This window comes from Rhinoderma darwinii, assembly GCF_050947455.1.
Source record: "Rhinoderma darwinii isolate aRhiDar2 chromosome 1 unlocalized genomic scaffold, aRhiDar2.hap1 SUPER_1_unloc_15, whole genome shotgun sequence".
In the NCBI taxonomy this organism is placed as follows: domain Eukaryota; kingdom Metazoa; phylum Chordata; class Amphibia; order Anura; family Rhinodermatidae; genus Rhinoderma; species Rhinoderma darwinii.
In genome coordinates this window covers 106459-130798 of record NW_027461651.1, presented here as the reverse complement: position 1 = coordinate 130798, position 24340 = coordinate 106459, and the positions used below count along the sequence as shown (strand labels likewise).

The following is a 24340-nucleotide window of genomic DNA, read 5'->3' as shown; positions in this document are numbered from 1 at the left end:
TGAAACAAAATCTAAACGACATAATAAAAATTCAACCGCTCAACGGATTCCGAGACAGTCTCCCACACTGGTACTAGCGAGGCCTTAAGCTGTGTAACTTCTGCGATCTGACGAGAGCAGGCACATTCAGCTTAGAATGGCCATTGACATGAAATGCTTTAATCCATAGTCCTTTTTAATCGATTGTGAAACAAAATCTAAATGACATAATAAAAAGGCAACCGCACCACAGATTCCCAGACAGTCTCCCACACTAGTACTAGCGAGGCCTTAAGCTGTGTAACTTCTGCGATCTGACGAGAGCAGGCACATTCAGCTTAGAATGGCCATTGACATTAAATGCTTTAATCCATAGTCCTTTTTAATCGATTGTGAAACAAAATCTAAACGACATAATAAAAAGTCAACCGCACCACGGATTCCCAGACAGTCTCCCACACTGGTACTAGCGAGGCCTTAAGCTGTGTAACTTCTGCGATCTGACGAGAGCAGGCACATTCAGCTTAGAATGGCCGTTGACGTTAAATGCTTTAATCCATAGTCCTATTTAATCTATTGTGAAACAAAATCTAAACGACATAATAAAAAGTCAACCGCACCACGGATTCCCAGACAGTCTCCCACACTGGTACTAGCGAGGCCTTAAGCTGTGTAACTTCTGCGATCTGACGAGAGCAGGCACATTCAGCTTAGAATGGCCATTGACATTAAATGCTTTAATCCATAGTCCTTTTTAATCGATTGTGAAACAAAATCTAAACGACATAATAAAAAGTCAACCGCACCACGGATTCCCAGACAATCTCCCACACTGGTACCAGCGAGGCCTTAAGCTGTGTAACTTCTGCGATCTGACGAGAGCAGGGACATTCAGCTTAGCATGGCCATTGACATTAAAGGCTTTAATACATAGTCCTTTTTAATCGATTGTGAAACAAAATCTAAACGACATAATAAAAACTCAACCGCACCACATATTCCCAGACAGTCTCCCACACTGGTACTAGCGAGGCCTTAAGCTGTGTAACTTCTGCGTTCGGACGAGAGCAGGCACATTCAGCTTAGAATGGCCATTGACGTTAAATGCTTTAATCCATAGTCCTATTTAATCTATTGTGAAACAAAATCTAAACGACATAATAAAAAGTCAACCGCACCACGGATTCCCAGACAGTCTCCCACACTGGTACTAGCGAGGCGTTAAGCTGTGTAACTTCTGCGATCTAACGAGAGCAGGCACATTCAGCTTAGAATGGCCATTGACTTTAAATGATTTAATCCATAGTCCTTTTTAATCGATTGTGAAACAAAATCTAAACGACATAATAAAAAGTTAACCGCACCACGGATTCCCAGACAGTCTCCCACACGGGTACTAGCGAGGCCTTAAGCTGTGTAACTTCTGCGATCTGACGAGAGCAGGCACATTCAGCTTAGAATGGCCATTTACATTAAAAGCCCTGATCCATAGTCCTATTTAATCTATTGTGAAGCAAAATCTAAACAACATAATAAAAAGTCAACCGCACCACGGATTCCCAGACAGTCTCCCACACTGGTACTAGCGAGGACTTAAGCTATGTAACTTCTGCGTTCTGACGAGAGCAGGCACATTCAGCTTAGAATGGCCATTGACGTTAAATGCTTTAATCCATAGTCCTTTTTAATCGATTGTGAAACAAAATCTAAACGACATAATAAAAAGTCAACCGCACCACGGATTCCCAGACAGTCTCCCACACTGGTACTAGCGAGGCCTTAAGCTGTGTAACTTCTGCGATCTGACGAGAGCAGGCACATTCAGCTTAGAATGGCCATTGACATTAAATGCTTTAATCCATAGTCCTTTTTAATCGATTGTGAAACAAAATCTAAACGACATAATAAAAAGTCAACAGCACCACAGATTCCCAGACAGTCTCCCACACTGGTACTAGCGAGGCCCTAAGCTGTGTAACTTCTGCGATCTGACGAGAGCAGGGACATTCAGCTTAGAATGGCCATTGACATTAAAGGCTTTAATCCATAGTCCTTTTTAATCGATTGTGAAACAAAATCTAAACGACATAATAAAAAGTCAACAGCACCACAGATTCCCAGACAGTCTCCCACACTGGTACTAGCGAGTCCTTAAGCTGTGTAACCTCTGCGATCTGACGAGAGCAGGTACATTCAGCTTAGAATGGTCATTGACATGAAATGCTTTAATCCATAGTCCTTTTTAATCGATTGTGAAACAAAATCTAAATGACATAATAAAAAGGCAACCGCACCACGGATTCCCAGACAGTCTCCCACACTGGTACTAGCGAGGCCTTAAGCTGTGTAACTTCTGCGATCTGACGAGAGCAGGCACATTCAGCTTAGAATGGCAATTGACATTAAATGCTTTAATCCATAGTCCTTTTTAATCGATTGTGAAACAAAATCTAAACGACATAATAAAAAGTCAACCGCACCACGGATTCCCAGACAGTCTCCCACACTGGTACTAGCAAGGCCTTAAGCTGTGTAACTTCTGCGATCCGACAAGAGCAGGCTCATTCAGCTTAGAATGGCCATTGACATTAAATGCTTTAATCCATAGTCCATTTTAATCGATTTGAAACAAATCTAAACGACATAATAAAAAGTCAACCGCACCTCGGATTCCCAGACAGTCTCTCACACTCGTACTAGCGAGGCCTTAAAGTGTTATATATCTGCGATTTGACGAGAAAAGGCACATTTAAGCTTAGAATGGCTATTAACTTTTAAAGCTTTAGTCTATTTTTATTTTTAATCTATTGTGAAACAAAATCTAAACGACATAATAAAAAGTCAACTGCACCACGGATTCCCAGACAGTCTCCCACACTGGTACTAGCAAGGCCTTAAGCTGTGTAACTTCTGTGATCTGACGAGAGCAGGCACATTCAGCTTAGAATGGCCATTGACATTAAATGCTTTAATCCATAGTCCTATTTAATCTATTGTGAAACAAAATCTAAACGACATAATAAAAAGTCAACCGTGCCACGGATTCCCAGACAGTCTCCTACACTGGTACTAGCGAGGCCTTAAGCTGTGCAACTTCTGCGATCTGATGAGAGCAGGCACATTCAGCTTAGAATGGCCATTGACATTAAATTCTTTAATCCATAGTCCTTTTTAATCGATTGTGAAACAAAATCTAAACGACATAATAAAAAGTCAACCACACCACGGATTCCCAGACAGTCTCCCACACTGGTACTAGCGAGGCCTTAAGCTGTGTAACTTCTGCGATCTGACGAGAGCAGGCACATTCAGCTTAGAATGGCCATTGACATTAAATGCTTTAATCCATAGTCCTTTTTAATCGATTGTGAAACAAAATCTAAACGACATAATAAAAAGTCAACTGCACCACGGATTCCCTGACAGTCTCCCACACTGGTACTAGCGAGGCCTTAAGCTGTGTAACTTCTGCGATCTGACGAGAGCAGGGACATTCAGCTTAGAATGGCCATTGACATTAAATACTTTAATCCATAGTCCTTTTTAATCGATTGTGAAACAAAATCTAAATGACATAATAAAAATTCAACCGCACCACGGATTCCCAGACAGTCTCCCACAATGGTACTAGCGAGGCCTTAAGCTGTGTAACTTCTGCAATCTGACGAGGGCAGGCACATTCAGCTTAGAATGGCCATTGACATAAAATGTTTTAATCCATAGTCCTTTTTAATCGATTGTGAAACAAAATCTAAACGACATAATAAGAAGTCAACCGCCCCACGGATTCCCAGACAGTCTCCCACACTGGTACTAGCGAGGCCTTAAGCTGTGTAACTTCTGCGATCTGAAGAGAGCAGGCACATTCAGCTTAGAAAGTCCATTGACATTAAATGCTTTAATCGATAGTCCTATTTAATCAATTGTGAAACAAAATCTAAACTACATAATAAAAAGTCAACCGCACCACAGATTCCCAGACAGTCTCCCACACTGGTACTAGCGAGGCCTTAAGCTGTGTAACTTCTGCGATCTGACGAGAGCAGGGACATTCAGCTTAGAATGGCCATTGACATTAAATGCTTTAATCCATAGTCCTTTTTAATCGATTGTGAAACAAAATCTAAACGACATAATAACAATTCAACCGCACCACGGATTCCCAGACAGTCTCCCACACTGGCACTAGCGAGGCCTTAAGCTGTGTAACTTCTGCGTTCTGACGAGAGCAGGCACATTCAGCTTAGAATGGCCATTGTCGGTGAATGCTTTAATCCATAGTCCTATTTAATCTATTGTGAAACAAAATCTAAACGACATAATAAAAAGTCAACCGCACCATGGATTCCCAGACAGTCTCCCACACTGGTACTAGCGAGGCCTTAAGCTGTGTAACTTCTGCGATCTGACGAGAGCAGGCACATTCAGCTTAGAATGGCCATTGACCTTAAATGCTTTAATCCATAGTCCTTTTTAATCGATTGTGAAACAAAATCTAAACGACATAATAAAAAGTCAACCGCACCACGGATTCCCAGACAATCTCCCACACTGGTACTAGCATGGCCTTAAGCTGTGTAACTTCTGCGATCTGACGAGAGCAGGCATATTCAGCTTAGAAAGGCCATTGACATTAAATGCTTTAATCCATAGTCCTTTTTAATCGATTGTGAAACAAAATCTAAACGACATAATAACAATTCAACCGCACCACGGATTCCTAGACCGTCTCCCACACTGGTACTAGCAAGGGCTTAAGCTGTGTAACTTCTGCGTTCTGACGAGAGCAGGCACATTCAGCTTAGAATGGCCATTGACGTTAAATGCTTTAATCCATAGTCCTATTTAATCTATTGTGAAACAAAATCTAAACGACATAATAAAAAGTCAACCGCACCACGGATTCCCAGACAGTCTCCCACACTGGTTCTAGCGAGGTCTTAAGCTGTGTAACTTCTGCGATCTGACGAGAGCAGGCACATTCAGCTTAGAATGGCCATTGAACTTAAGTGCTTTAATCCATAGTCCTTTTTAATCGATTGTGAAACAAAATCTAAACGACATAATAAAAAGTCAACCGCACCACGGATTCCCAGACAGTCTCCCACACTGGTACTAGCGAGGCCTTAAGCTGTGTAACTTCTGCGATCAGACGAGAGCAGGCACATTCAGCTTAGAATGGCCATTGACAATAACTGCTTTAATCCATAGTGCTATTTAATCTATTGTGAAACAAAATCTAAACGACATAATAAAATGCAACCGCACCACGGATTCCCAGACAGTCTCCCACACTGGTACTAGCGAGGCCTTAAGCTGTGTAACTTCTGCGATCTGACGAGAGCAGGCACATTCAGCTTAGAATGGCCCTTGACATTAAATGCTTTAATCCATAGTCGTTTTTAATCGATTGTGAAACAAAATCTAAACGACATAATAAAAAGTCAACCGCACCACGGATTCCCAGACAGTCTCCCACACTGGTACTAGCGAGGGCTTAAGCTGTGTAACTTCTGCGATCTGATGAGAGCAGGCACATTCAGCTTAGAATGGCTTTTGACATTAAAAGCCTTAATCCATAGTCCTATTTAATCTATTGTGAAACAAAATATAAACGACATAATAAAAAGTCAACCGCACCACGGATTCCCAGACAGTCTCCCACACTGGTACTAGCGAGGCCTTAAGCTGTGTAACTTCTGCGATCTGACGAGAGCAGGCACATTCAGCTTAGAATGGCCATTGACATTAAATGCTTTAATCCATAGTCCATTTTAATCGATTGTGAAACAAATCTAAACGACATAATAAAAAGTCAACCGCACCTCGGATTCCCAGACAGTCTCTCACACTCGTACTAGCGAGGCCTTAAAGTGTTATATATCTGCGATTTGACGAGAAAAGGCACATTTAAGCTTAGAATGTCTATTAACTTTTAAAGCTTTAGTCTATTTTTATTTTTAAACAATTGTGAAAGAAAGTCTAAACGACATAATAAAAAGTCAACAGCACCACGGAAGCCCAGAAAGTCTCCCACACTGGTACTAGCGAGGTGTTAAAGTGTTATTGATCTGCGATTTGACGAGAAAAAGCACATTTCACCTAAGAATAGCCATTAACTTTTAAAGCTTTAGTTTATTATTATTTTTAATCGATTGTGAAACAAATTCTAAACGACATAATAAAAAGTCAACTGCACCATGGATTCCCAGACAGTCTCCCACACTGGTACTAGCGAGGCCTTAAGCTGTGTAACTTCTGCGATCAGATGAGAGCAGGCACATTCAGCTTAGAATGGCCATTGACAATAACTGCTTTAATCCATAGTCCTATTTAATCTATTGTGAAACAAAATCTAAACAACATAATAAAAAGGCAACCGCACCACGGATTCCCAGACAGTCTCCCACACTGGTACTAGCGAGGCCTTAAGCTGTGTAACTTCTGCGATCTGACGAGTGCAGGCACATTCAGCTTAGAATGGCCATTGACATTAAATGCTTTAATCCATAGTCGTTTTTAATCGATTGTGAAACAAAATCTAAACTACATAATAAAAAGTCAACCGCACCACGGATTCCCAGACAGTCTCCCACACTGGTACTAGTGAGGCCTTAAGCTGTGTAACTTCTGCGATCTGACGAGAGCAGGCACATTCAGCTTAGAATGGCCTTTGACATTAAAAGCTTCAATCCATAGTCCTATTTAATCTATTGTGAAACAAAATCTAAACGACATAATAAAATGTCAACCGCACCACGGATTCCCAGACAGTCTCCCACACTGGTACTAGCGAGGCCTTAAGCTGTGTAACTTCTGCGATCTGACGAGAGCAGGGACATTCAGCTTAGAATGGCCATTGACATTAAATGTTTTAATCCATAGTCCTTTTTAATCGATTGTGAAACAAAATCTAAACGACATAATAAAAATTCAACCGCACCACGGATTCCCAGACAGTCTCCCACACTGGTACTAGCAAGGCCTTAAGCTGTGTAACTTCTGCGATCTGATGAGAGCAGGCACATTCAGCTTAGAAAGGCCATTGACTTTAAATGCTTTAATCCATAGTCCTTTTTAATCGATTGTGAAACAAAATCTAAACGACATAATAAAAAGTCAACTGCACCACTGATTCCCAGACATTCTCCCACACTGGTACTAGCGAGGCCTTAAGCTGTGTAACTTCTGCGATCTGACGAGAGCAGGCACATTCAGCTTAGAATTGCCATTGACATTAAATGCTTTATTCCATAGTCCTTTTTAATCGATTATGAAACAAAATCTAAACGACATAATAAAAAGTCAACCGCACCACGGATTCCCAGATAGTCTCCCACACTGGTACTAGCGGGGCCTTAAGCTGTGTAACTTCTGCGATCTGACGAGAGCAGGGACATTCATCTTAGAATGGCCATTGACATTAAATGCTTTAATCCATAGTCCTTTTTAATCGATTGTGAAACAAAATCTAAACGACATAATAAAAATTCAACCGCACCACGGATTCCCAGACAGTTTCCCACACTGGTACTAGCGAGGCCTTAAGCTGTGTAACTTCTGCGATCTGACGAGAGCAGGCACATTCAGCTTAGAATGGCCATTGACTTTAAATGCTTTAATCCATAGTCCTATTTAATCTATTGTGAAACAAAATCTAAACAACATAATAAAAAGTCAACGGCACCACGGATTCCCAGACAGTCTCCCACACTGGTACTAGCGAGGCATTAAGCTGCGTAACTTCTGCGATCTAACGAGAGCAGGCACATTCAGCTTAGAATGGCCATTGACATTAAATGCTTTAATCCATAGTCCTTTTTAATCGATTGTGAAACAAAATCTAAACAACATAATAAAAAGGCAACCGCACCACGGATTCCCAGACAGTCTCCCACACTGGTACTAGCGAGGCCTTAAGCTGTGTAACTTCTGCGATTTGCCGAGAGCAGGCACATTCAGCTTAGAATGGCCATTGACATTAAAAGCCTTAATCCATAGTCCTATTTAATCGATTGTGAAACAAAATCTAAACAACATAATAAAAAGTCAACTGCACCACTGATTCCCAGACATTCTCCCACACTGGTACTAGCGAGGCCTTAAGCTGTGTAACTTCTGCGATCTGACGAGAGCAGGCACATTCAGCTTAGAATGGCCATTGACATTAAATGCTTTAATCCATAGTCCTTTTTAATCGATTATGAAACAAAATCTAAACGACATAATAAAAAGTCAACCGCACCACGGATTCCCAGATAGTCTCCCACACTGGTACTAGCGGGGCCTTAAGCTGTGTAACTTCTGCGATCTGACGAGAGCAGGGACATTCATCTTAGAATGGCCATTGACATTAAATGCTTTAATCCATAGTCCTTTTTAATCGATTGTGAAACAAAATCTAAACGACATAATAAAAAGTCAACCGCACCACGGATTCCCAGACAGTCTCCCACACTGGTACTAGTGAGACCTTAAGCTGTGTATCTTCTGCGATCTGACGAGAGCAGGCACATTCAGCTTGGAATGGCCATTGACTTTAAATGCTTTAATCCATAGTCCTATTTAATCTATTGTGAAACAAAATCTAAACAACATAATAAAAAGTCAACCGCATCACGGATTCCCAGACAGTCTCCCACACTGGTACTAGCGAGGCATTAAGCTGCGTAACTTCTGCGATCTAACGAGAGAAGGCACATTCAGCTTAGAATGGCCATTGACATTAAATGCTTTAATCCATAGTCCTTTTTAATCGATTGTGAAACAAAATCTAAACAACATAATAAAAAGTCAACCGCACCACGGATTCCCAGACAGTCTCCCACACTGGTACTAGCGAGGGCTTAAGCTGTGTAACTTCTGCGTTCTTACAAGAGCAGGCACATTCAGCTTAGAATGGCCATTGACGTTAAATGCTTTAATCCATAGTCCTATTTAATCTATTGTGAAACAAAATCTAAACGACATAATAAAAAGTCAACCGCACCACGGATTCCCAGACAGTCTCCCACACTGGTACTAGCGAGGCCTTAAGCTGTGTAACTTCTGCGATCTGACGAGAGCAGGCACATTCAGCTTAGAATGGCCATTGACGTTAAATGCTTTAATCCATAGTCCTATTTAATCTATTGTGAAACAAAATCTAAACGACATAATAAAAAGTCAACCGCACCACGGATTCCCAGACAGTCTCCCACACTGGTACTAGCGAGGACTTAAGCTGTGTAACTTCTGCGATCTGACGAGAGCAGGGACATTCAGCTTAGAATGGCCATTGACATTAAATGCTTTAATCCATAGTCCTTTTTAATCGATTGTGAAACAAAATCTAAACGACATAATAAAAGGTCAACCGCACCACGGATTCCCAGACAGTCTCCCACACTGGTACTAGCGAGGCCTTAAGCTGTGTAACTTCTGCGATCTGACGAGAGCAGGGACATTCAGCTTAGAATGGCCATTGACATTAAATGCTTTAATCCATAGTCCTTTTTAATCGATTGTGAAACAAAATCTAAACGACATAATAAAAATTCAACCACACCACGGATTCCCAGACAGTCTCCCACACCGGTACTAGCGAGGCCTTAAGCTGTGTTACTTCTGCGATCTGACGAGAGCAGGCAGATTCAGCTTAGAATGGCCATTGACATTAAATGCTTTAATCCATAGTCCTATTTAATCTATTGTGAAACAAAATCTAAACGACATAATAAAAAGTCAACCGCACCACGGATTCCCAGACAATCTCCCACACTGGTACTAGTGAGGCCTTAAGCTGTGTAACTTCTGCAATCTGACGAGAGCAGGCACATTCAGCTTAGAATGGCCATTGACTTTAAATGCTTTAATCCATAGTCCTTTTTAATCGATTGTGAAACAAAATCTAAACAACATAATAAAAAGTCAACTGCACCACTGATTCCCAGACATTCTCCCACACTGGTACTAGCGAGGCCTTAAGCTGTGTAACTTCTGCGATCTGACGAGAGCAGGCACATTCAGCTTAGAATGGCCATTGACATTAAATGCTTTAATCCATAGTCCTTTTTAATCGATTATGAAACAAAATCTAAACGACATAATAAAAAGTCAACCGCACCACGGATTCCCAGATAGTCTCCCACACTGGTACTAGCGGGGCCTTAAGCTGTGTAACTTCTGCGATCTGACGAGAGCAGGGACATTCATCTTAGAATGGCCATTGACATTAAATGCTTTCATCCATAGTCCTTTTTAATCGATTGTGAAACAAAATCTAAACGACATAATAAAAATTCAACCGCACCACTGATTCCCAGACAGTCTCCCACACTGGTACTAGCGAGACCTTAAGCTGTGTAACTTCTGCGATCTGACGAGAGCAGGCACATTCAGCTTGGAATGGCCATTGACTTTAAATGCTTTAATCCATAGTCCTATTTAATCTATTGTGAAACAAAATCTAAACAACATAATAAAAAGTCAACCGCACCACGGATTCCCAGACAGTCTCCCACACTGGTACTAGCGAGGCATTAAGCTGCGTAACTTCTGCGATCTAACGAGAGCAGGCACATTCAGCTTAGAATGGCCATTGACATTAAATGCTTTAATCCATAGTCCTTTTTAATCGATTGTGAAACAAAATCTAAACAACATAATAAAAAGGCAACCGCACCACGGATTCCCAGACAGTCTCCCACACTGGTACTAGTGAGGCCTTAAGCTGTGTAACTTCTGCGATCTGACGAGAGCAGGCACATTCAGCTTAGAATGGCCATTGACATTAAAAGCCTTAATCCATAGTCCTATTTAATCTATTGTGAAACAAAATCTAAACAACATAATAAAAAGTCAACCGCACCACGGATTCCCAGACAGTCTCCCACACTGGTACTAGCGAGGCCTTAAGCTGTGTAACTTCTGCGATCTGACGAGAGCAGGCACATTCAGCTTAGAATGGCCACTGACATTAAATGCTTTAATCCAAAGTCCTTTTTAATCGATTGTGAAACAAAATCTAAACGACATAATAAAAAGTCAACCGCACCACGGATTCCCAGACAGTCTCCCACACTGGTACTAGCGAGGCCTTAAGCTGTGTAACTTCTGCGATCTGACGAGAGCAGGGACATTCAGCTTAGAATGGCCATTGACATTAAATGCTTTAATCCATAGTCCTTTTTAATCGATTGTGAAACAAAATCTAAACGACATAATAAAAAGTCAACCGCACCACGGATTCCCAGACAGTCTCCCACACTGGTACTAGCGAGGCCTTAAGCTGTGTAACTTCTGCGATCTGACGAGAGCAGGCACATTCAGCTTAGAATGGCCATTGACATTAAATACTTTAATCCATAGTCCTTTTTAATCGATTGTGAAACAAAATCTAAACGACATAATAAAAAGTCAACCGCACCACGGATTCCCAGACAGTCTCCCACACTGGTACTAGCGAGGCCTTAAGCTGTGTAACTTCTGCGATCTGACGAAAGCAGGCACATTCAGCTTAGAATGGCCATTGACATTAAATACTTTAATCCATAGTCCTTTTTAATCGATTGTGAAACAAAATCTAAACGGCATAATAAAAATTCAACCGCACCACGGATTCCCAGACAGTCTCCCACACTGGTACTAGCGAGGCCTTAAGCTGTGTAACTTCTGCAAACTGACGAGAGCAGGCACATTCAGCTTAGAATGGCCATTGACGTTAAATGCTTTAATCCATAGTCCTATTTAATCTATTGTGAAACAAAATCTAAACGACATAATAAAAAGTCAACCGCACCACGGATTCCCAGACAGTCTCCCACACTGGTACTAGCGAGGACTTAAGCTGTGTAACTTCTGCGATCTGACGAGAGCAGGGACATTCAGCTTAGAATGGCCATTGACATTAAATGCTTTAATCCATAGTCCTTTTTAATCGAATGTGAAACAAAATCTAAACGACATAATAAAAATTCAACCGCACCACGGATTCCCAGACAGTCTCCCACACTGGTACTAGCGAGGCCTTAAGCTGTGTAACTTCTGCGTTCTGACAAGAGCAGGCACATTCAGCTTAGAATGGCCATTGACGTTAAATGCTTTAATCCATAGTCCTATTTAATCTATTGTGAAACAAAATCTAAACGACATAATAAAAAGTCAACCGCACCACGGATTCCCAGACAGTCTCCCACACTGGTACTAGAGAGGCCTTAAGCTGTGTAACTTCTGCGATCTGACAAAAGCAGGCACATTCAGCTTAGAATGGCCATTGACATTAAATACTTTAATCCATAGTCCTTTTTAATCGATTGTGAAACAAAATCTAAACGACATAATAAAAAGTGAACCGCACCACTGATTCCCAGACAGTCTCCCACACTGGTACTAGCGAGGCCTTAAGCTGTGTAACTTCTGCGATCTGACGAGAGCAGGCACATTCAGCTTAGAATGGCCATTGACGTTAAATGCTTTAATCCATAGTCCTATTTAATCGATTGTGAAACAAAATCTAAACAACATAATAAAAAGGCAACCGCACCACGGATTCCCAGACAGTCTCCCACACTGGTACTAGCGAGGCCTTAAGCTGTGTAACTTCTGCGATCTGCCGAGAGCAGGCACATTCAGCTTAGAATGGCCATTGACATTAAAAGCCTTAATCCATAGTCCTATTTAATCTATTGTGAAACAAAATCTAAACAACATAATAAAAAGTCAACCGCACCACGGATTCCCAGACAGTCTCCCACACTGGTACTAGCGAGGCCTTAAGCTGTATAACTTCTGCGATCTGACGAGAGCAGGCACATTCAGCTTAGAATGGCCACTGACATTAAATGCTTTAATCCAAAGTCCTTTTTAATCGATTGTGAAACAAAATCTAAACGACATAATAAAAAGTCAACCGCACCACGGATTCCCAGACAGTCTCCCACACTGGTACTAGCGATGCCTTAAGCTGTGTAACTTCTGCGATCTGACGAGAGCAGGGACATTCAGCTTAGAATGGCCATTGACATTAAATGCTTTAATCCATAGTCCTTTTTAATCGATTGTGAAACAAAATCTAAACGACATAATAAAAATTCAACAGCACCACGGATTCCCAGACAGTCTCCCACACTGGTACTAGCGAGGCCTTAAGCTGTGTAACTTCTGCGATCTGACGAGAGCAGGCACATTCAGCTTAGAATGGCCATTGACATTAAATGCTTTAATCCATAGTCCTTTTTAATCGATTGTGAAAAAAAATCTAAACGACATAATACAAAGTCAACCGCACCACGGATTCCCAGACAGTCTCCCACACTGGTTCTAGCGAGGCCTTAAGCTGTGTAACTTCTGCGATCTGACGAGAGCAGGCACATTCAGCTTAGAATGGCCATTGACTTTAAATGCTTTAATCCATAGTCCTTTTTAATCGATTGTGAAACAAAATCTAAACGACATAATAAAAAGGCAACCGCACCACGGATTCCCAGACAGTCTCCCACACTGGTACTAGCGAGGCCTTAAGCTGTGTAACTTCTGCGATCAGACGAGAGCAGGGACATTCAGCTGAGAATGGCCATTGACATTAAATGCTTTAATCCATAGTCCTTTTTAATCGATTGTGAAACAAAATCTAAACGACATAATAAAAAGTCAACCGCACCACGAATTCCCAGACAGTCTCCCACACTGGTACTAGCGAGGCCTTAAGCTGTGAAACTTCTGCGATCTGACGAGAGCAGGCACATTCGGCTTAGAATGGCCATTGACAATAAATGCTTTAATCCAATGTCCTTTTTAATCGATTGTGAAACAAAATCTAAACAACATAATAAAAAGGCAACCGCACCACGGATTCCCAGACAGTCTCCCACACTGGTACTAGCGAGGCCTTAAGCTGTGTAACTTCTGCGATCTGACGAGGGCAGGCACATTCAGCTTAGAATGGCAATTGACATTAAATGCTTTAATCCATAGTCCTTTTTAATCGATTGTGAAACAAAATCTAAACGACATAATAAAAAGTCAACCGCACCACGGATTCCCAGACAGTGTCCCACACTGGTACTAGCGAGGCCTTGAGCTGTGTAACTTCTGCGATCTGACGAGAGCAGGCACATTCAGCTTAGAATGGTCATTGACATTAAATGCTTTAATCCATAGTCCATTTTAATCGATTGTGAAACAAATCTAAACGACATAATGAAAAGTCAACCGTACCTCGGATTCCCAGACAGTCTCTCACACTCGTACTAGCGAGGCCTTGAGCTGTGTAACTTCTGCGATCTGACGAGAGCAGGCACATTCAGCTTAGAATGGCCATTGACATTAAATGCTTTAATCCATAGTCCATTTTAATCGATTGTGAAACAAATCTAAACGACATAATAAAAAGTCAACCGCACCTCGGATTCCCAGACAGTCTCTCACACTCGTACTAGCGAGGCCTTAAAGTGTTATATATCTGCGATTTGACGAGAAAAGGCACATTTAAGCTTAGAATGGCTATTAACTTTTAAAGCTTTAGTCTATTTTTATTTTTAAACAATTGTGAAAGAAATTCTAAACGACATAATAAAAAGTCAACAGCACCACGGAAGCCCAGAATGTCTCCCACACTGTTACTAGCGAGGTGTTAAAGTGTTATTGATCTGCGATTTGACGAGAAAAGGCACATTACACCTAAGAATAGCCATTAACTTTTAAAGCTTTAGTTTATTATTATTTTTAATCGATTGTGAAACAAATTCTAAACGACATAATAAAATGTCAACCGCACCATGGATTCCCAGACAGCCTCCCACACTGGTACTAGCAAGGCCTTAAGCTGTGTAACTTCTGCGATCTGACGAGAGCAGGCACATTCAGCTTAGAATGGCCATTGACATTAAAAGCCTTAATCCATAGTCCTATTTAATCTATTGTGAAACAAAATCTAAACAACATAATAAAAAGTCAACCGCACCACGGATTCCCAGACAGTCTCCCACACTGGTACTAGCGAGGCCTTAAGCTGTGTAACTTCTGCGATCTGACGAGAGCAGGGACATTCAGCTTAGAATGGCCATTGACATTAAAAGCCTTAATCCATAGTCCTATTTAATCTATTGTGAAACAAAATCTAAACAACATAATAAAAAGGCAACCGCACCACGGATTCCCAGACAGTCTCCCACACCGGTACTAGCGAGGCCTTAAGCTGTGTAACTTCTGCGATCTGACGAGAGCAGGGACATTCAGTTTAGAATGGCCATTGACATTAAATGCTTTAATCCATAGTCCTTTTTAATCGATAGTGAAACAAAATCTAAACAACATAATAAAAATTCAACCGCTCCACGAATTCCCAGACAGTCTCCCACACTGGTACTAGCGAGGCCTTAAGCTGTGTAACTTCTGCGATCTGACGAGAGCAGGGACATTCAGCTTAGAATGGCCATTGACATTAAATGCTTTAATCCATAGTCCTTTTTAATCGATTGTGAAACAAAATCTAAACGACATAATAAAAACTCAACCGCACCACGGATTACCAGACAGTCTCCCACACTGGTAATAGCGAGGCATTAAGCTGTGTAACTTCTGCGTTCTGATGAGAGCAGGCACATTCAGCTTAGAATGGCCATTGACGTTAAATGCTTTAATCCATAGTCCTATTTAATATATTGTGAAACAAAATCTAAACGACATAATAAAAAGTCAACCGCACCACGGATTCCCAGACAGTCTCCCACACTGGTACTAGCGAGGCCTTAAGCTGTATAACTTCTGCGATCTGACGAGAGCAGGCACATTCAGCTTAGAATGGCCATTGACATTAAATGCTTTATTCCATAGTCCTTTTTAATCGATTGTGAAACAAAATCTAAACGACATAATAAAAATTCAACAGCACCACGGATTCCCAGACAGTCTCCCACACTGGTACTAGCGAAGCCTTAAGCTGTGTAACTTCTGCGATCTGACGAGAGCAGGCACATTCAGCTTAGAATGGCCATTGACATTAAATGCTTTAATCCATAGTCCTTTTTAATCGATTGTGAAACAAAATCTAAACGACATAATAAAAATTCAACAGCACCACGGATTCCCAGACAGTCTCCCACACTGGTACTAGCGAGGCCTTAAGCTGTGTAACTTCTGCGATCTGACGAGAGCAGGCACATTCAGCTTAGAATGGCCATTGACATTAAATGCTTTAATCCATAGTCCTTTTTAATCGATTGTGAAAAAAAATCTAAACGACATAATACAAAGTCAACCGCACCACGGATTCCCAGACAGTCTCCCACACTGGTTCTAGCGAGGCCTTAAGCTGTGTAACTTCTGCGATCTGACGAGAGCAGGCACATTCAGCTTAGAATGGCCATTGACTTTAAATGCTTTAATCCATAGTCCTTTTTAATCGATTGTGAAACAAAATCTAAACGACATAATAAAAAGGCAACCGCACCACGGATTCCCAGACAGTCTCCCACACTGGTACTAGCGAGGCCTTAAGCTGTGTAACTTCTGCGATCAGACGAGAGCAGGGACATTCAGCTGAGAATGGCCATTGACATTAAATGCTTTAATCCATAGTCCTTTTTAATCGATTGTGAAACAAAATCTAAACGACATAATAAAAAGTCAACCGCACCACGAATTCCCAGACAGTCTCCCACACTGGTACTAGCGAGGCCTTAAGCTGTGAAACTTCTGCGATCTGACGAGAGCAAGCACATTCGGCTTAGAATGGCCATTGACAATAAATGCTTTAATCCATAGTCCTTTTTAATCGATTGTGAAAAAAAATCTAAACAACATAATAAAAAGGCAACCGCACCACGGATTCCCAGACAGTCTCCCACACTGGTACTAGCGAGGCCTTAAGCTGTGTAACTTCTGCGATCTGACGAGGGCAGGCACATTCAGCTTAGAATGGCAATTGACATTAAATGCTTTAATCCATAGTCCTTTTTAATCGATTGTGAAACAAAATCTAAACGACATAATAAAAAGTCAACCGCACCACGGATTCCCAGACAGTGTCCCACACTGGTACTAGCGAGGCCTTGAGCTGTGTAACTTCTGCGATCTGACGAGAGCAGGCACATTCAGCTTAGAATGGTCATTGACATTAAATGCTTTAATCCATAGTCCATTTTAATCGATTGTGAAACAAATCTAAACGACATAATGAAAAGTCAACCGTACCTCGGATTCCCAGACAGTCTCTCACACTCGTACTAGCGAGGCCTTGAGCTGTGTAACTTCTGCGATTTGACGAGAGCAGGCACATTCAGCTTAGAATGGCCATTGACATTAAATGCTTTAATCCATAGTCCATTTTAATCGATTGTGAAACAAATCTAAACGACATAATAAAAAGTCAACCGCACCTCGGATTCCCAGACAGTCTCTCACACTCGTACTAGCGAGGCCTTAAAGTGTTATATATCTGCGATTTGACGAGAAAAGGCACATTTAAGCTTAGAATGGCTATTAACTTTTAAAGCTTTAGTCTATTTTTATTTTTAAACAATTGTGAAAGAAATTCTAAACGACATAATAAAAAGTCAACAGCACCACGGAAGCCCAGAATGTCTCCCACACTGTTACTAGCGAGGTGTTAAAGTGTTATTGATCTGCGATTTGACGAGAAAAGGCACATTACACCTAAGAATAGCCATTAACTTTTAAAGCTTTAGTTTATTATTATTTTTAATCGATTGTGAAACAAATTCTAAACGACATAATAAAATGTCAACCGCACCATGGATTCCCAGACAGCCTCCCACACTGGTACTAGCAAGGCCTTAAGCTGTGTAACTTCTGCGATCTGACGAGAGCAGGCACATTCAGCTTAGAATGGCCATTGACATTAAATGCTTTAATCCATAGTCCTTTTTAATCGATTGTGAAACAAAATCTAAACGACATAATAAAAAGTCAACCGCACCACGGATTCCCAGACAGTCTCCCACACTGGTACTAGCGAGGCCTTAAGCTGTGTAACTTCTGCGATCTGACGAGAGCAGGCACATTCAGCTTAGAATGGCCATTGACATTAAATGCTTTAATCCATAGTCCTTTTAAATCGATTGTGAAACAAAATCTAAACGACATAATAAAAAGTCAACCGCACCACACATTCCCAGACAGTCTCCCACACTGGTACCAGCGAGGCCTTAAGCTGTGTAACTTCTGCGATCTGACGAGAGCAGGGACATTCAGCTTAGAATGGCCATTGACATTAAAGGCTTTAATCCATAGTCCTTTTTAATCGATTGTGAAACAAAATCTAAACGACATAATAAAAAGTCACCCGCACCACGGATTCCCAGACAGTCTCCCACACTGGTACTAGCGAGGCCTTAAGCTGAGCAACTTCTGCGATCTGACGAGAGCAGGGACATTCAGCTTAGAATGGCCATTGACATTAAATGCTTTAATCCATAGTCCTTTTTAATCGATTGTGAAACAAAATCTAAACGACATAATAAAAATTCAACCGCACAACGGATTCCGAGACAGTCTCCCACACTGGTACTAGCGAGGCCTTAAGCTGGGTAACTTCTGCGCTCTGACGAGAGCAGGCACATTCAGCTTAGAATGGCCATTGACATTAAATGCTTTAATCCATAGTCCTTTTTAATCGATTGTGAAACAAAATCTAAACGACATAATAAAAAGTCAATCGCACCACGGATTCCCAGACAGTCTCCCACACTAGTACTAGCGAGGCCTTAAGCTGTGTAACTTCTGCGCTCTGACGAGAGCAGGCACATTCAGCTTAGCATGGCCATTGACTTTAAATGCTTTAATCCATAGTCCTTTTTAATCGATTGTGAAACAAAATCTAAACGACATAATAAAAAGTCAACCGCACCACGTATTCCCAGACAGTCTCCCACACTGGTACTAGCGAGGCCTTAAGCTGTGTAACTTCTGCGTTCTGACGAGAGCAGGCACATTCAGCTTAGAATGGCCATTGACATTAAATGCTTTAATCCATAGTCCTATTTAATCTATTGTGAAACAAAATCTAAACGACATAATAAAAAGTCAACCGCACCACGGATTCCCAGACAGTCTCCCACACTGGTACTAGCGAGGCCTTAAGCTGTGTAATTTCTGCGATCTGACGAGAGCAGGCACATTCAGCTTAGAATGGCCATTGACATTAAATGCTTTAATCCATAGTCCTTTTTAATCGATTGTGAAACAAAATCTAAACGACATAATAAAAAGTCAACCGCACCACGGATTCCCAGACAGTCTCCCACACTGGTACTAGCGAGGCCTTAAGCTGTGTAACTTCTGCGATCTGACGAGAGCAGGCACATTCAGCTTAGAATGGCCATTGACATTAAAAGCCTTAATCCATAGTCCTATTTAATCTATTGTGAAACAAAATCTAAACGACATAATAAAAAGTCAACCGCACCACGGATTCCCAGACAGTCTCCCACACTGGTACTAGCGAGGCCTTAAGCTGTGTAACTTCTGCGATCTGACGAGAGCAGGGACATTCAGCTTAGAATGGCCATTGACATTAAATGCTTTAATCCATAGTCCTTTTTAATCGATTGTGAAACAAAATCTAAACGACATAATAAAAATTCAACCGCACCACGGATTCCCAGACAGTCTCCCACACTGGTACTAGCGAGGCCTTAAGCTGTGTAACTTCTGCGATCTGACGAGAGCAGGCACATTCAGCTTAGAATGGCCATTGACGTTAAATGTTTTAATCCATAGTCCAATTTAATCTATTGTGAAACAAAATCTAAACGAAATAATAAAAAGTCAACCGCACCACGGATTCCCAGACAGTCTCCCACACTGGTACTAGCGAGACATTAAGCTGTTTAACTTCTGCAATCTAACGAGAGCATGCACATTCAGCTTAGAATGGCCATTGACATTAAATGCTTTAATCCATAGTCTTTTTTAATCGATTGTGAAACAAAATCTAAATGACATAATAAAAAGTCAACCGCACCACGGATTCCCAGACAGTCTCCCACACTGGTACTAGTGCGGCCTTAAGCTGTGTAACTTCTGCGATAAGACCAGAGCAGGCACATTCAGCTTAGAATGGCCATTGACATTAAAAGCCTTAATCCATAGTCCTATTTAATCTATTGTGAAACAAAATCTAAACAACATAATAAAAAGTCAACCGCACCACGGATTCCCAGACAGTCTCCCACACTGGTACTAGCGAGGCCTTAAGCTGTGTAACTTCTGCGATCTGACGAGCGCAGGCACATTCAGCTTAGAATGGCCATTGACGTTAAATGCTTTAATCCATAGTCCTATTTAATCTATTGTGAAACAAAATCTAAACGACATAATAAAAAGTCAACCGCACCACGGATTCCAAGACAGTCACCCACACTGGTACTAGCGAGGCGTTAAGCTGTGTAACTTCTGCGATCTAACGAGAGCAGGCACATTCAGCTTAGAATGGCCATTGACATTAATTGCTTTAATCCATAGTCCTTTTTAATCGATTGTGAAACAAAATCTAAACGACATAATAAAAAGTCAACCGCACCACGGATTCCCAGACAGTCTCCCACACTGTTACTAGCGAGGCCTTAAGCTGTGTAACTTCTGCGATCTGACGAGAGCAGGCACATTCAGCTTAGAATAGCCATTGACATTAAAAGCCTTAATCCATAGTCCTATTTAATCTATTGTGAAACAAAATCTAAACAACATAATAAAAAGTCAACCGCACCACGCATTCCCAGACAGTCTCCCACACTGGTACCAGCGAGGCCTTAAGCTGTGTAACTTCTGCGATCTGACGAGAGCAGGGACATTCAGCTTAGAATGGCCATTGATATTAAAGGCTTAAATCCATAGTCCTTTTTAATCGATTGTGAAACAAAATCTAAACGACATAATAAAAACTCAACCGCACCACGGATTCCCAGACAGTCTTCCACACTGGTACTAGCGAGGCCTTAAGTTGTGTAACTTCTGCGATCTGACGAGAGCAGGCACATTCAGCTTAGAATGGACATTGACATTAAAAGCCTTAATCCATAGTCCTATTTAATCTATTGTGAAACAAAATCTAAACAACATAATAAAAAGTCAACCGCACCACGGATTCCCAGACAGTCTCCCACACTGGTACTAGCGAGGACTTAAGCTATGTAACTTCTGCGTTCTGACGAGAGCAGGCACATTCAGCTTAGAATGGCCATTGACGTTAAATGCTTTAATCCATAGTCCTTTTTAATCGATTGTGAAACAAAATCTAAACGACATAATAAAAAGTCAACCGCACCACGGATTCCCAGACAGTCTCCCACACTAGTACTAGCGAGGCCTTAAGCTGTGTAACTTCTGCGATCTGACGAGAGCAGGCACATTCAGCTTAGAATGGCCATTGACATTAAATGCTTTAATCCATAGTCCTTTTTAATCGATTGTGAAACAAAATCTAAACGACATAATAAAAAGTCAACCGCACCACGGATTCCCAGACAGTCTCCCACACTGGTACTAGCGAGGCCTTAAGCTGTGTAACTTCTGCGTTCTGACGAGAGCAGGAACATTCAGCTTAGAATGGCCATTGACGTTAAATGCTTTAATCCATAGTCCTATTTAATCTATTGTGAAACAAAATCTAAACGACATAATAAAAAGTCAACCGCACCACGGATTCCCAGACAGTCTCCCACACTGGTACTAGCGAGGCCTTAAGCTGTGTAACTTCTGCGATCTGACGAGAGCTGGGACATTCAGCTTAGAATGGCCATTGACATTAAATGCTTTAATCCATAGTCCTTTTTAATCGATTGTGAAACAAAATCTAAACGACATAATAAAAATTCAACCGCACCACGGATTCCCAGACAGTCTCCCACACTGGTACTAGCGAGGCCTTAAGCTGTGTAACTTCTGCGATCTGACGAGAGCAGGCACATTCAGCTCAGAATGGCCATTGACATTAAATGTTTTAACCCATAGTCCAATTTAATCTATTGTGAAACAAAATCTAAACGAAATAATAAAAAGTCAACTGCACCACGGATTCCCAGACAGTCTCCCACACTGGTACTAGCGAGGCGTTAAGCTGTGTAACTTCTGCGATCTAACGAGAGCAGGGACATTCAGCTTAGAATGGCCATTGACATAAAATGCTTTAATCCATAGTCCTTTTTAATCGATTGTGAAACAAAATCTAAACGACATAATAAAAAGTCAACCGCACCACGGATTCCCAGACAGTCTCCCACACTGGTACTAGCGAGGCCTTAAGCTGTGTAACTTCTGCGATCTGACGAGAGCAGGCACATTCAGCTTAGAATGGCCATTGACATTAAAAGCCTTAATCCATAGTCCTATTTAATCTATTGTGAAACAAAATCTAAACAACATAATAAAAAGTCAACCGCACCACACATTCCCAGACAGTCTCCCACACTGGTACCAGCGAGGCCTTAAGCTGTGTAACTTCGGCGATCTGACGAGAGCAGGGACATTCAGCTTAGAATGGCCATTGACATTAAAGGCTTTAATCCATAGTCCTTTTTAATCGATTGTGAAACAAAATCTAAACGACATAATAAAAAGTCAATCGCACCACGGATTCCCAGACAGTCTCCCACACTAGTACTAGCGAGGCCTTAAGCTGTGTAACTTCTGCGATCTGACGAGAGCAGGCACATTCAGCTTAGCATGGCCATTGACTTTAAATGCTTTAATCCATAGTCCTTTTTAATCGATTGTGAAACAAAATCTAAACGACATAATAAAAAGTCAACCGCACCACGTATTCCCAGACAGTCTCCCACACTGGTACTAGCGAGGCCTTAAGCTGTGTAACTTCTGCGTTCTGACGAGAGCAGGCACATTCAGCTTAGAATGGCCATTGACGTTAAATGCTTTAATCCATAGTCCTATTTAATCTATTGTGAAACAAAATCTAAACGACATAATAAAAAGTCAACCACACCACGGATTCCCAGACAGTCTCCCACACTGGTACTAGCGAGGCCTTAAGCTGTGTAATTTCTGCGATCTGACGAGAGCAGGCACATTCAGCTTAGAATGGCCATTGACATTAAATGCTTTAATCCATAGTCCTTTTTAATCGATTGTGAAACAAAATCTAAACGACATAATAAAAAGTCAACCGCACCACGGATTCCCAGACAGTCTCCCACACTGGTACTAGCGAGGCCTTAAGCTGTGTAACTTCTGCGATCTGACGAGAGCAGGCACATTCAGCTTAGAATGGCCATTGACATTAAAAGCCTTAATCCATAGTCCTATTTAATCTATTGTGAAACAAAATCTAAACGACATAATAAAAAGTCAACCGCACCACGGATTCCCAGACAGTCTCCCACACTGGTACTAGCGAGGCCTTAAGCTGTGTAACTTCTGCGATCTGACGAGAGCAGGGACATTCAGCTTAGAATGGCCATTGACATTAAATGCTTTAATCCATAGTCCTTTTTAATCGATTGTGAAACAAAATCTAAACGACATAATAAAAATTCAACCGCACCACGGATTCCCAGACAGTCTCCCACACTGGTACTAGCGAGGCCTTAAGCTGTGTAACTTCTGCGATCTGACGAGAGCAGGCACATTCAGCTTAGAATGGCCATTGACATTAAATGTTTTAATCCATAGTCCAATTTAATCTATTGTGAAACAAAATCTAAACGAAATAATAAAAAGTCAACCGCACCACGGATTCCCAGACAGTCTCCCACACTGGTACTAGCGAAACATTAAGCTGTTTAACTTCTGCAATCTAACGAGAGCATGCACATTCAGCTTAGAATGGCCATTGACATTAAATGCTTTAATCCATAGTCCTTTTTAATCGATTGTGAAACAAAATCTAAATGACATAATAAAAAGGCAACCGCACCACGGATTCCCAGACAGTCTCCCACACTGGTACTAGCGCGGCCTTAAGCTGTGTAACTTCTGCGATAAGACCAGAGCAGGCACATTCAGCTTAGAATGGCCATTGACATTAAAAGCCTTAATTCATAGTCCTATTTAATCTATTGTGAAACAAAATCTAAACAACATAATAAAAAGTCAACCGCACCACGGATTCCCAGACAGTCTCCCACACTGGTACTAGCGAGGCCTTAAGCTGTGTAACTTCTGCGATCTGACGAGAGCAGGCACATTCAGCTTAGAATGGCCATTGACGTTAAATGCTTTAATCCATAGTCCTATTTAATCTATTGTGAAACAAAATCTAAACGACATAATAAAAAGTCAACCGCACCACGGATTCCAAGACAGTCACCCACACTGGTACTAGCGAGGCGTTAAGCTGTGTAACTTCTGCGATCTAACGAGAGCAGGCACATTCAGCTTAGAATGGCCATTGACATTAATTGCTTTA

At 41.5% G+C, this 24340-nt stretch overlaps 106 pseudogenes; all 106 read right to left on the bottom strand.

Annotated features, from left to right (window-relative positions):
- Positions 1 to 215: 215 nt before the first annotated feature.
- Positions 216 to 334, bottom strand: LOC142669071 (5S ribosomal RNA; annotated as a pseudogene).
- A 67-nt stretch (positions 335 to 401) lies between these two features.
- Positions 402 to 520, bottom strand: LOC142670422 (5S ribosomal RNA; annotated as a pseudogene).
- A 67-nt stretch (positions 521 to 587) lies between these two features.
- On the bottom strand, positions 588 to 706 carry LOC142669948 (5S ribosomal RNA; annotated as a pseudogene).
- A 67-nt stretch (positions 707 to 773) lies between these two features.
- Positions 774 to 892, bottom strand: LOC142669735 (5S ribosomal RNA; annotated as a pseudogene).
- A 67-nt stretch (positions 893 to 959) lies between these two features.
- On the bottom strand, positions 960 to 1078 carry LOC142670693 (5S ribosomal RNA; annotated as a pseudogene).
- Positions 1079 to 1145: 67 nt separating this feature from the next.
- Positions 1146 to 1264, bottom strand: LOC142669783 (5S ribosomal RNA; annotated as a pseudogene).
- A 67-nt stretch (positions 1265 to 1331) lies between these two features.
- LOC142669365 (5S ribosomal RNA) lies at positions 1332 to 1450 on the bottom strand (annotated as a pseudogene).
- Positions 1451 to 1517: 67 nt separating this feature from the next.
- LOC142669467 (5S ribosomal RNA) lies at positions 1518 to 1636 on the bottom strand (annotated as a pseudogene).
- A 67-nt stretch (positions 1637 to 1703) lies between these two features.
- On the bottom strand, positions 1704 to 1822 carry LOC142669935 (5S ribosomal RNA; annotated as a pseudogene).
- A 67-nt stretch (positions 1823 to 1889) lies between these two features.
- On the bottom strand, positions 1890 to 2008 carry LOC142670351 (5S ribosomal RNA; annotated as a pseudogene).
- Positions 2009 to 2075: 67 nt separating this feature from the next.
- LOC142670070 (5S ribosomal RNA) lies at positions 2076 to 2194 on the bottom strand (annotated as a pseudogene).
- A 67-nt stretch (positions 2195 to 2261) lies between these two features.
- LOC142670506 (5S ribosomal RNA) lies at positions 2262 to 2380 on the bottom strand (annotated as a pseudogene).
- Positions 2381 to 2447: 67 nt separating this feature from the next.
- On the bottom strand, positions 2448 to 2566 carry LOC142670140 (5S ribosomal RNA; annotated as a pseudogene).
- A 252-nt stretch (positions 2567 to 2818) lies between these two features.
- On the bottom strand, positions 2819 to 2937 carry LOC142669562 (5S ribosomal RNA; annotated as a pseudogene).
- Positions 2938 to 3004: 67 nt separating this feature from the next.
- On the bottom strand, positions 3005 to 3123 carry LOC142669818 (5S ribosomal RNA; annotated as a pseudogene).
- Positions 3124 to 3190: 67 nt separating this feature from the next.
- Positions 3191 to 3309, bottom strand: LOC142670581 (5S ribosomal RNA; annotated as a pseudogene).
- Positions 3310 to 3376: 67 nt separating this feature from the next.
- Positions 3377 to 3495, bottom strand: LOC142669166 (5S ribosomal RNA; annotated as a pseudogene).
- A 439-nt stretch (positions 3496 to 3934) lies between these two features.
- Positions 3935 to 4053, bottom strand: LOC142670682 (5S ribosomal RNA; annotated as a pseudogene).
- Positions 4054 to 4120: 67 nt separating this feature from the next.
- Positions 4121 to 4239, bottom strand: LOC142670099 (5S ribosomal RNA; annotated as a pseudogene).
- Positions 4240 to 4306: 67 nt separating this feature from the next.
- Positions 4307 to 4425, bottom strand: LOC142669252 (5S ribosomal RNA; annotated as a pseudogene).
- Positions 4426 to 4492: 67 nt separating this feature from the next.
- On the bottom strand, positions 4493 to 4611 carry LOC142669869 (5S ribosomal RNA; annotated as a pseudogene).
- A 439-nt stretch (positions 4612 to 5050) lies between these two features.
- LOC142670366 (5S ribosomal RNA) lies at positions 5051 to 5169 on the bottom strand (annotated as a pseudogene).
- Positions 5170 to 5235: 66 nt separating this feature from the next.
- On the bottom strand, positions 5236 to 5354 carry LOC142669918 (5S ribosomal RNA; annotated as a pseudogene).
- Positions 5355 to 5421: 67 nt separating this feature from the next.
- LOC142669895 (5S ribosomal RNA) lies at positions 5422 to 5540 on the bottom strand (annotated as a pseudogene).
- A 67-nt stretch (positions 5541 to 5607) lies between these two features.
- On the bottom strand, positions 5608 to 5726 carry LOC142669923 (5S ribosomal RNA; annotated as a pseudogene).
- A 440-nt stretch (positions 5727 to 6166) lies between these two features.
- Positions 6167 to 6285, bottom strand: LOC142669065 (5S ribosomal RNA; annotated as a pseudogene).
- A 67-nt stretch (positions 6286 to 6352) lies between these two features.
- LOC142669496 (5S ribosomal RNA) lies at positions 6353 to 6471 on the bottom strand (annotated as a pseudogene).
- Positions 6472 to 6538: 67 nt separating this feature from the next.
- LOC142669364 (5S ribosomal RNA) lies at positions 6539 to 6657 on the bottom strand (annotated as a pseudogene).
- A 67-nt stretch (positions 6658 to 6724) lies between these two features.
- Positions 6725 to 6843, bottom strand: LOC142670554 (5S ribosomal RNA; annotated as a pseudogene).
- Positions 6844 to 6910: 67 nt separating this feature from the next.
- Positions 6911 to 7029, bottom strand: LOC142669775 (5S ribosomal RNA; annotated as a pseudogene).
- Positions 7030 to 7096: 67 nt separating this feature from the next.
- On the bottom strand, positions 7097 to 7215 carry LOC142670259 (5S ribosomal RNA; annotated as a pseudogene).
- A 67-nt stretch (positions 7216 to 7282) lies between these two features.
- LOC142669445 (5S ribosomal RNA) lies at positions 7283 to 7401 on the bottom strand (annotated as a pseudogene).
- A 67-nt stretch (positions 7402 to 7468) lies between these two features.
- LOC142669492 (5S ribosomal RNA) lies at positions 7469 to 7587 on the bottom strand (annotated as a pseudogene).
- A 67-nt stretch (positions 7588 to 7654) lies between these two features.
- Positions 7655 to 7773, bottom strand: LOC142670371 (5S ribosomal RNA; annotated as a pseudogene).
- Positions 7774 to 8026: 253 nt separating this feature from the next.
- On the bottom strand, positions 8027 to 8145 carry LOC142670032 (5S ribosomal RNA; annotated as a pseudogene).
- Positions 8146 to 8212: 67 nt separating this feature from the next.
- On the bottom strand, positions 8213 to 8331 carry LOC142669443 (5S ribosomal RNA; annotated as a pseudogene).
- Positions 8332 to 8398: 67 nt separating this feature from the next.
- On the bottom strand, positions 8399 to 8517 carry LOC142670174 (5S ribosomal RNA; annotated as a pseudogene).
- A 253-nt stretch (positions 8518 to 8770) lies between these two features.
- On the bottom strand, positions 8771 to 8889 carry LOC142670104 (5S ribosomal RNA; annotated as a pseudogene).
- Positions 8890 to 8956: 67 nt separating this feature from the next.
- LOC142669911 (5S ribosomal RNA) lies at positions 8957 to 9075 on the bottom strand (annotated as a pseudogene).
- A 67-nt stretch (positions 9076 to 9142) lies between these two features.
- LOC142669415 (5S ribosomal RNA) lies at positions 9143 to 9261 on the bottom strand (annotated as a pseudogene).
- Positions 9262 to 9328: 67 nt separating this feature from the next.
- LOC142670383 (5S ribosomal RNA) lies at positions 9329 to 9447 on the bottom strand (annotated as a pseudogene).
- A 67-nt stretch (positions 9448 to 9514) lies between these two features.
- Positions 9515 to 9633, bottom strand: LOC142670192 (5S ribosomal RNA; annotated as a pseudogene).
- Positions 9634 to 9700: 67 nt separating this feature from the next.
- Positions 9701 to 9819, bottom strand: LOC142669824 (5S ribosomal RNA; annotated as a pseudogene).
- A 67-nt stretch (positions 9820 to 9886) lies between these two features.
- On the bottom strand, positions 9887 to 10005 carry LOC142670031 (5S ribosomal RNA; annotated as a pseudogene).
- Positions 10006 to 10072: 67 nt separating this feature from the next.
- On the bottom strand, positions 10073 to 10191 carry LOC142669442 (5S ribosomal RNA; annotated as a pseudogene).
- Positions 10192 to 10444: 253 nt separating this feature from the next.
- LOC142669404 (5S ribosomal RNA) lies at positions 10445 to 10563 on the bottom strand (annotated as a pseudogene).
- Positions 10564 to 10630: 67 nt separating this feature from the next.
- LOC142669053 (5S ribosomal RNA) lies at positions 10631 to 10749 on the bottom strand (annotated as a pseudogene).
- Positions 10750 to 10816: 67 nt separating this feature from the next.
- On the bottom strand, positions 10817 to 10935 carry LOC142670539 (5S ribosomal RNA; annotated as a pseudogene).
- Positions 10936 to 11002: 67 nt separating this feature from the next.
- Positions 11003 to 11121, bottom strand: LOC142670442 (5S ribosomal RNA; annotated as a pseudogene).
- A 67-nt stretch (positions 11122 to 11188) lies between these two features.
- LOC142669899 (5S ribosomal RNA) lies at positions 11189 to 11307 on the bottom strand (annotated as a pseudogene).
- A 67-nt stretch (positions 11308 to 11374) lies between these two features.
- On the bottom strand, positions 11375 to 11493 carry LOC142670669 (5S ribosomal RNA; annotated as a pseudogene).
- A 67-nt stretch (positions 11494 to 11560) lies between these two features.
- LOC142670211 (5S ribosomal RNA) lies at positions 11561 to 11679 on the bottom strand (annotated as a pseudogene).
- Positions 11680 to 11746: 67 nt separating this feature from the next.
- On the bottom strand, positions 11747 to 11865 carry LOC142669414 (5S ribosomal RNA; annotated as a pseudogene).
- Positions 11866 to 11932: 67 nt separating this feature from the next.
- LOC142669619 (5S ribosomal RNA) lies at positions 11933 to 12051 on the bottom strand (annotated as a pseudogene).
- A 67-nt stretch (positions 12052 to 12118) lies between these two features.
- On the bottom strand, positions 12119 to 12237 carry LOC142670081 (5S ribosomal RNA; annotated as a pseudogene).
- Positions 12238 to 12304: 67 nt separating this feature from the next.
- Positions 12305 to 12423, bottom strand: LOC142669765 (5S ribosomal RNA; annotated as a pseudogene).
- Positions 12424 to 12490: 67 nt separating this feature from the next.
- Positions 12491 to 12609, bottom strand: LOC142669763 (5S ribosomal RNA; annotated as a pseudogene).
- Positions 12610 to 12676: 67 nt separating this feature from the next.
- On the bottom strand, positions 12677 to 12795 carry LOC142670532 (5S ribosomal RNA; annotated as a pseudogene).
- A 67-nt stretch (positions 12796 to 12862) lies between these two features.
- LOC142669559 (5S ribosomal RNA) lies at positions 12863 to 12981 on the bottom strand (annotated as a pseudogene).
- A 67-nt stretch (positions 12982 to 13048) lies between these two features.
- On the bottom strand, positions 13049 to 13167 carry LOC142669175 (5S ribosomal RNA; annotated as a pseudogene).
- A 67-nt stretch (positions 13168 to 13234) lies between these two features.
- Positions 13235 to 13353, bottom strand: LOC142669730 (5S ribosomal RNA; annotated as a pseudogene).
- A 67-nt stretch (positions 13354 to 13420) lies between these two features.
- LOC142669528 (5S ribosomal RNA) lies at positions 13421 to 13539 on the bottom strand (annotated as a pseudogene).
- A 67-nt stretch (positions 13540 to 13606) lies between these two features.
- LOC142669886 (5S ribosomal RNA) lies at positions 13607 to 13725 on the bottom strand (annotated as a pseudogene).
- Positions 13726 to 13792: 67 nt separating this feature from the next.
- Positions 13793 to 13911, bottom strand: LOC142669487 (5S ribosomal RNA; annotated as a pseudogene).
- Positions 13912 to 13978: 67 nt separating this feature from the next.
- Positions 13979 to 14097, bottom strand: LOC142669749 (5S ribosomal RNA; annotated as a pseudogene).
- Positions 14098 to 14722: 625 nt separating this feature from the next.
- Positions 14723 to 14841, bottom strand: LOC142669148 (5S ribosomal RNA; annotated as a pseudogene).
- Positions 14842 to 14908: 67 nt separating this feature from the next.
- On the bottom strand, positions 14909 to 15027 carry LOC142670441 (5S ribosomal RNA; annotated as a pseudogene).
- A 67-nt stretch (positions 15028 to 15094) lies between these two features.
- On the bottom strand, positions 15095 to 15213 carry LOC142669821 (5S ribosomal RNA; annotated as a pseudogene).
- A 67-nt stretch (positions 15214 to 15280) lies between these two features.
- Positions 15281 to 15399, bottom strand: LOC142669779 (5S ribosomal RNA; annotated as a pseudogene).
- Positions 15400 to 15652: 253 nt separating this feature from the next.
- Positions 15653 to 15771, bottom strand: LOC142669371 (5S ribosomal RNA; annotated as a pseudogene).
- A 67-nt stretch (positions 15772 to 15838) lies between these two features.
- On the bottom strand, positions 15839 to 15957 carry LOC142670547 (5S ribosomal RNA; annotated as a pseudogene).
- A 67-nt stretch (positions 15958 to 16024) lies between these two features.
- On the bottom strand, positions 16025 to 16143 carry LOC142669163 (5S ribosomal RNA; annotated as a pseudogene).
- A 67-nt stretch (positions 16144 to 16210) lies between these two features.
- Positions 16211 to 16329, bottom strand: LOC142669729 (5S ribosomal RNA; annotated as a pseudogene).
- A 67-nt stretch (positions 16330 to 16396) lies between these two features.
- Positions 16397 to 16515, bottom strand: LOC142669526 (5S ribosomal RNA; annotated as a pseudogene).
- A 67-nt stretch (positions 16516 to 16582) lies between these two features.
- On the bottom strand, positions 16583 to 16701 carry LOC142670134 (5S ribosomal RNA; annotated as a pseudogene).
- A 67-nt stretch (positions 16702 to 16768) lies between these two features.
- LOC142669486 (5S ribosomal RNA) lies at positions 16769 to 16887 on the bottom strand (annotated as a pseudogene).
- Positions 16888 to 16954: 67 nt separating this feature from the next.
- LOC142669747 (5S ribosomal RNA) lies at positions 16955 to 17073 on the bottom strand (annotated as a pseudogene).
- Positions 17074 to 17698: 625 nt separating this feature from the next.
- On the bottom strand, positions 17699 to 17817 carry LOC142669147 (5S ribosomal RNA; annotated as a pseudogene).
- A 67-nt stretch (positions 17818 to 17884) lies between these two features.
- On the bottom strand, positions 17885 to 18003 carry LOC142669887 (5S ribosomal RNA; annotated as a pseudogene).
- A 67-nt stretch (positions 18004 to 18070) lies between these two features.
- Positions 18071 to 18189, bottom strand: LOC142669653 (5S ribosomal RNA; annotated as a pseudogene).
- Positions 18190 to 18628: 439 nt separating this feature from the next.
- On the bottom strand, positions 18629 to 18747 carry LOC142670404 (5S ribosomal RNA; annotated as a pseudogene).
- Positions 18748 to 18814: 67 nt separating this feature from the next.
- On the bottom strand, positions 18815 to 18933 carry LOC142670212 (5S ribosomal RNA; annotated as a pseudogene).
- Positions 18934 to 19000: 67 nt separating this feature from the next.
- On the bottom strand, positions 19001 to 19119 carry LOC142669260 (5S ribosomal RNA; annotated as a pseudogene).
- Positions 19120 to 19186: 67 nt separating this feature from the next.
- Positions 19187 to 19305, bottom strand: LOC142669875 (5S ribosomal RNA; annotated as a pseudogene).
- Positions 19306 to 19372: 67 nt separating this feature from the next.
- LOC142670440 (5S ribosomal RNA) lies at positions 19373 to 19491 on the bottom strand (annotated as a pseudogene).
- A 67-nt stretch (positions 19492 to 19558) lies between these two features.
- On the bottom strand, positions 19559 to 19677 carry LOC142669114 (5S ribosomal RNA; annotated as a pseudogene).
- Positions 19678 to 20116: 439 nt separating this feature from the next.
- On the bottom strand, positions 20117 to 20235 carry LOC142669296 (5S ribosomal RNA; annotated as a pseudogene).
- A 67-nt stretch (positions 20236 to 20302) lies between these two features.
- Positions 20303 to 20421, bottom strand: LOC142670087 (5S ribosomal RNA; annotated as a pseudogene).
- Positions 20422 to 20488: 67 nt separating this feature from the next.
- LOC142669675 (5S ribosomal RNA) lies at positions 20489 to 20607 on the bottom strand (annotated as a pseudogene).
- A 67-nt stretch (positions 20608 to 20674) lies between these two features.
- On the bottom strand, positions 20675 to 20793 carry LOC142669873 (5S ribosomal RNA; annotated as a pseudogene).
- Positions 20794 to 21046: 253 nt separating this feature from the next.
- On the bottom strand, positions 21047 to 21165 carry LOC142669466 (5S ribosomal RNA; annotated as a pseudogene).
- Positions 21166 to 21232: 67 nt separating this feature from the next.
- Positions 21233 to 21351, bottom strand: LOC142669052 (5S ribosomal RNA; annotated as a pseudogene).
- Positions 21352 to 21418: 67 nt separating this feature from the next.
- Positions 21419 to 21537, bottom strand: LOC142670654 (5S ribosomal RNA; annotated as a pseudogene).
- A 67-nt stretch (positions 21538 to 21604) lies between these two features.
- On the bottom strand, positions 21605 to 21723 carry LOC142669426 (5S ribosomal RNA; annotated as a pseudogene).
- Positions 21724 to 21790: 67 nt separating this feature from the next.
- On the bottom strand, positions 21791 to 21909 carry LOC142669193 (5S ribosomal RNA; annotated as a pseudogene).
- Positions 21910 to 21976: 67 nt separating this feature from the next.
- LOC142670017 (5S ribosomal RNA) lies at positions 21977 to 22095 on the bottom strand (annotated as a pseudogene).
- A 67-nt stretch (positions 22096 to 22162) lies between these two features.
- On the bottom strand, positions 22163 to 22281 carry LOC142669863 (5S ribosomal RNA; annotated as a pseudogene).
- Positions 22282 to 22348: 67 nt separating this feature from the next.
- On the bottom strand, positions 22349 to 22467 carry LOC142670189 (5S ribosomal RNA; annotated as a pseudogene).
- A 67-nt stretch (positions 22468 to 22534) lies between these two features.
- Positions 22535 to 22653, bottom strand: LOC142669100 (5S ribosomal RNA; annotated as a pseudogene).
- Positions 22654 to 22720: 67 nt separating this feature from the next.
- Positions 22721 to 22839, bottom strand: LOC142670089 (5S ribosomal RNA; annotated as a pseudogene).
- Positions 22840 to 22906: 67 nt separating this feature from the next.
- LOC142670536 (5S ribosomal RNA) lies at positions 22907 to 23025 on the bottom strand (annotated as a pseudogene).
- Positions 23026 to 23092: 67 nt separating this feature from the next.
- Positions 23093 to 23211, bottom strand: LOC142669851 (5S ribosomal RNA; annotated as a pseudogene).
- A 67-nt stretch (positions 23212 to 23278) lies between these two features.
- On the bottom strand, positions 23279 to 23397 carry LOC142670439 (5S ribosomal RNA; annotated as a pseudogene).
- Positions 23398 to 23464: 67 nt separating this feature from the next.
- Positions 23465 to 23583, bottom strand: LOC142669112 (5S ribosomal RNA; annotated as a pseudogene).
- Positions 23584 to 24022: 439 nt separating this feature from the next.
- LOC142669838 (5S ribosomal RNA) lies at positions 24023 to 24141 on the bottom strand (annotated as a pseudogene).
- A 67-nt stretch (positions 24142 to 24208) lies between these two features.
- LOC142670086 (5S ribosomal RNA) lies at positions 24209 to 24327 on the bottom strand (annotated as a pseudogene).
- Between the last annotated feature and the right edge of the window lie 13 nt (positions 24328 to 24340).